The 5,256-nt window shown below is 40.5% G+C and overlaps 1 pseudogene; it reads right to left on the bottom strand.

Moving 5' to 3' along the window:
• Positions 1-352: 352 nt before the first annotated feature.
• LOC134460623 (uncharacterized) lies at positions 353-4,878 on the bottom strand (annotated as a pseudogene).
• Between the last annotated feature and the right edge of the window lie 378 nt (positions 4,879-5,256).

The raw sequence follows: 5,256 nt of genomic DNA, 5'->3' as shown, positions 1-5,256 counted from the left end.
TCTTAGTGGAATTAGTGGAGTGGGATAGCAAAAAACAACAACTATTCAACTGTTGAATCATCTCAGTTTATTCAAACCAGATTAATATAATAATTGCCCTGTGAGCTAATTTTAACCTACCTGGTCTATTTGGCTGCCTTAATTTCTTTCTACACTGTCCTTCTCCATGTCCAGGTGTTTGCCTGTCTTGCACCTTCCTTTGGAGGTCCATATGAGGCTGATATACAGGTGGTATAACCACACGACTATTTTTTTATTTTATTTTTTTCGCCCTCTCGCTTCAACTTTTTCCTGAAAAAATCAGAGAACCAACAAATTAAATTGGTGTGGCCTAAACAAACACCTGCCCCCATTACAATGACCAGGATCTCAGAAAAGGCTGGAAAAAATCTCAGGTACTGACAAGTCCAGGGTAGTGTGAGCATTACAGCTGCATGTTGATAGTGGCTTAAGTTATCCTTTAATTGAGTCTAACGCACCATTCTAGCTCGTAACTCTGCAATTCTTGGCGTTTCCTTAGTTTTCCCTACATCAATGTTGTAAATGGAAGTTTGGAGAAAAGTGAAAAAGTTGTTCAAGGCAGGACTGTAAGATGTACCAAAGACAAAGTGGGCCTTGAAGAGTTCATCCAGGGCTCCGACTGAGGTGGTGCCTTGGCATGGAAGTGCGTGCTTGTCGATGGCAATGAAGAAGGAGTGAATGCTGCTTTTTGTGGGTCCCTGTGCAAGGAGGTAGGGCTGACGACTTTCAGTGATGTTGTCTAGATGCTGCTGCAGGCTTGTTCCCGTCTATGACAAAACACATTCAATAACACAATTTATTAGAACAATAACATGACATCACTCTCAACTCTAAAAAATAAAGGATGTAAGAATGTTATGTTACTAGTGGTTGACTCAGGTTTGAGGGAATGATGTGGAGTGGTGTTGGCCCAAGGTAGCACAGTGAGGGTGACCATGTTTAAAATTATGTTAGAAAGTGTAAGGGTAGAGGAGTAATGTTTGAAGAGGTGGGCTCAATAGTGGACTCATGTTTTAGGCTGTGCGTGTGCAGGATATTATTCGTATAGTGCACACTTCAAGCTTTCATATGGTATATAACAAGCTACGATTGCCAACTGCAGAATGACTCTAGAGGCCAAACATGTTACTGCTGCTTTTCATGCCTCTTACACTTGAATGACTGCACATCCTACCTGCACTACCTCAACACACACACTTGACTTGATAGTTTAGTACTAACTATGTCTGAAACATTAGAGCATTCTGTGGCCATGTACAATATGGTGTAAAAAAAGTACAGTGGGAGTGCGTTATACTACAGTTACCAGTCGTCATGGTAGAATATCCTTCCTGGTGGTGATGATGGTGGTGACGGTGATGATGATGATGATGGTGGTGGTTTGTAGTGATGGTCTTTTTAACTTTTTAACTTATTCACTTATTTATTATTGTTCTAGCCCCCTCTCCTCCTTTTCATGAAGCTGCTAATGCACTTTTTACAAATGCACTTTCACTTTTACTAATGTACTTGATGTTTTTAACAGAGATATTTCTATTTTCTTTAACATCTCTATTTTTATCTATCTTATATATACTTTTTTAACCTCCTGGTCCTGTGCTGTATGTATGCTGTCTGCTGTTTTTGCACAATCTGTATGTTACTGCTGCAACAAATGAATTTCCCCATGGCGGGATAATAAAGGGCATACTATACTATACTATACTCCCTGACTATAAATGGTGTGTGTGTTTGTGTGTGTGTGTGTGTGCCGGGGGACGGTGGTGGTCTAGTCTGGTCTAAGGAAAGGCTTCATGTATGGGGTATGAAGTGTTGTTGGAGTGGAGGGGTGGTGGGAGGACTTGATTCATTGTCAAATATAATTCTAGTGTACCTTTTGGAATTTGATGAGGTGATCCACTGCATTAGATGCTGATATCTTCCCTGGCTTCTTGCGTCCCTGTGCGGATGGCGGTAGCAGATGTAGCAGCAGTATGATGGCAGACGTATCACTGTCCCAGCCTTAAGTCAAACAAGCATCATGTTAACATTCAGCCATACTTTTCCACCGTCCTCAATATATTTAGCAACATGCTTCTCCACATTCAAAGACTTACCATTTTCAACTTCAGTGGATGTCTCAGCATTGTGCATCAAATCAAGAAGGTCCGTGGAGGGGACCAGTCCATGGCTTTCCTTAATGACTCTTGCCCTGAAAGTGGTAGGCCATCTCTCCAGGAATTTATTGGCAGTCTGCTCGCCAAACATCAGTCTGAAATCCTGCTCTATCTGTAATTTGAAAAGGAAAAAATGACGAAAAGGAGGACAACTGAAGTCAGTACCTTGTGCAACATTTTACAATAGGCCTCACTCTTCAATCAAGTCAAGTCGTCTTTATTGTCGATTTCTTTACATTACTGGTCATACAAAGAATTTGAAATGACATTTCTTACTTTCCCATGCAGACATAGACGTAGACTTTAGGTGTGGACATAGACAATTTGACATAGACAATGACACATAGACAATACGCATACATTACACCTAGAGTACCTATAAAATACCATTACAGACATATAATGAATGTAGAACTAGATGTCTTACCAGTCCTGGTGTGTCCAGGAACCGTGGAAAAACTGAGAAGACCTCTGCAGATTTGTCATGGTCATTGACCATTGCTTGGCGATAACTGAAGGTGGTTTTCATTTTTTCACGGATGGTTTCCTCATCAGCAGAATGTCTCAACACAGCGATAGCGGATTCCACTTCCTCATCAGTCAGGACTTCGGCAGTAAAGGGTGTAGTACGTCCATGGCCTGGCCCACCAACTTTAAAACAAAACAATTTTGTTGTTAATGTTTAGAACTGCACAGTTGTATATCTTCCTTTAATCACACTTCACAGGTTGAACATTCACCCACATTATACATGTTACCTTTAGGAGATTTAACTGCTGGAACTCTTTCCTCAGAAGCCTTTCGTTGAATGGTCTTCAACCGCCATGCAATGTATCCTGAACCACTTTCCGGATCGTAGTAGTGTTCCTATGTATAATATACAGTATGCACAGTATAATGTACACTCATACGGTAACACTTTATTTTAGTGTTACATCTATTAGCACTAGCACATACAATGTTAATGCCTGTATACTGTATAAGTAACTTGTAAGGCAAGTACTAAGCAAAATCAAACATTTGTTAGGCATGTGTTTGCAAATGTCTTGTTCGTGCACAATTAGGGATTTATTACCAATATAGCCTTAGTAAGGACCTAACAAATGTTTGATTTTGCTTAGTACATGCCTTAAAAGTTACTTATACCGGCATTAACATTGTATGTATTCGTGGTTATAGATGTAACACTAAAATAAAGCGTTACCATGAATACAAGCAACAGTTTGAAGGGGTGATATATTGTAAAACCTTTACTTACATAGCCATTCTGTGAGTATGGGTCTTCAAGATATGGAAACAGAGCAATAATCCCCTGTGCATACATCACTTTCACACTCCGCGGCGGCGAGGTCCTGGTGTATTCAATAAACAACATTATTAGAGGACACTGAACACCATAATCGAAACAATAATTGCAATGATGTTTAACTGTCTCATGATAACACATTTGACCTATACTTACCCATGTGTTTCCGTCATTTCTGCAGCAAGTATGTTGATGAGCCGTCTTCTGGTTGAATCTGTGATTGATTTTGTTTTTGCATACTCCTCGATGATACGGTCACCTCCAGGCTTTGTAGTCAGGATTTTTTCAATCAGCTAAAAGATAACATATGCAGCAATGTATTTTGAAAAACTGTTGGTAATTCTGAAACAAACAAGATACATACACGATGTGCAAATTAAACCCCCTATATCCACCCACACCCACAAACTCACAGTTTTTGCTTCATAGTTGATGCGGCAAGGCCTTTTAGGTTGACTGCCTTGGGCTGCAACGGGTTCCTCAGCTGGCTCAAGGGGTTCCTCAGCTGGCTCAAGGGGTTCCTCAGCTGGCTCAAGCAGGGAGAAGTTGAGGATCACTGTGTCGTCAGATGCAGTAGACCCTGGAGATGATGTGAACTGAGGGTTACCTGAGCATTGGAAAATATTAACACAATTACATTACATTACATTTAGCTGACGCCTTTGAACAGAGCGACCTACAAGGAGGAAATTCAAGCAAGTACAGAGTAAGGGGTTGGCACAGAGTACAGCAGTATACAAGTAATTAGTAGCAAAATTTTGATAATAAAAAAAGATATCTAGGTGCAGTGTACAGTTGCAACAGCATTGTCCAACACATGGTCAAATAAAATGTAGCAAAAAAATAATAAGATACATAAAAAAGTGTTAAACAATGGCTTCTAAGCAGTGGCTTACATAGTTCAACACTTCCACCTAAATGATGTATGTGTAAATCATATGCAAGTAGGCAACACTTACCAGGTGCTCCATTGGCCAATGAAACTAGGAAAGGTCCATGGAACTCTTTTACGAGCTCCTCAAAAACCTCGGCGTCTACCTCTGTGTTAGACTGGTCATAAACTTTGAGGTCCAACCATCTGTCTTCGGGGATGTTGAACTTCAAACTCACTGGAGTAAAAAATAAACCGTGCACAAAATGATCTGATGAGAAATAATTGCAGTATGTCACCACTTTAAGTTACATTAAGCTACATTATAGGCCTACTTTCAATTCAAATTAGGCGACTAACCTTCTCTCAAGAAATCATCAAACGTCAGTTCAAGCATCTTTATGTACTTCTGCACTCCACCAAATGAGACACGCAACAGCATTTTCTGTTAAATTTGAGAAAGTTGAGAAACTGTTAATACCCGTCAACATATTCACACATTAACACACTCACACAGTTGGATCAGGAACACTAACGAGCTGGTTTTAGGATACCTGTATGGGAGGCACTGATCAGAACATGAAACACAGTCATCCTTTTCCATGTCCTTATGAACTTCTTAAAGCCAACTGAGTTGCCTCAACACTACACATCCACATAACATCTGTTAAATAGATGATTGCATATAATTCTTCAGCAAAACATGGGAAAACAGGTAAATTGCTCCTAATTGCAGTATCCAATCACGCGGCCTCTCTCTCTCCCTCTCTCTCTCTCGCTCGCTCACACACACACACACACACACCTTCCCCATCACACTCTCTCCTCGGTTCACCCATTTGCGCTGGCCTTCAGCTGCACCGGTGTTCTAAACAAAACAGTCGTCAGGTCACACACACACA

Source organism: Engraulis encrasicolus, chromosome 13 (assembly GCF_034702125.1).
Source record: "Engraulis encrasicolus isolate BLACKSEA-1 chromosome 13, IST_EnEncr_1.0, whole genome shotgun sequence".
NCBI classification, from domain to species: Eukaryota; Metazoa; Chordata; class Actinopteri; order Clupeiformes; family Engraulidae; genus Engraulis; species Engraulis encrasicolus.
This window is presented reverse-complemented; position numbering and strand designations above follow the sequence as displayed.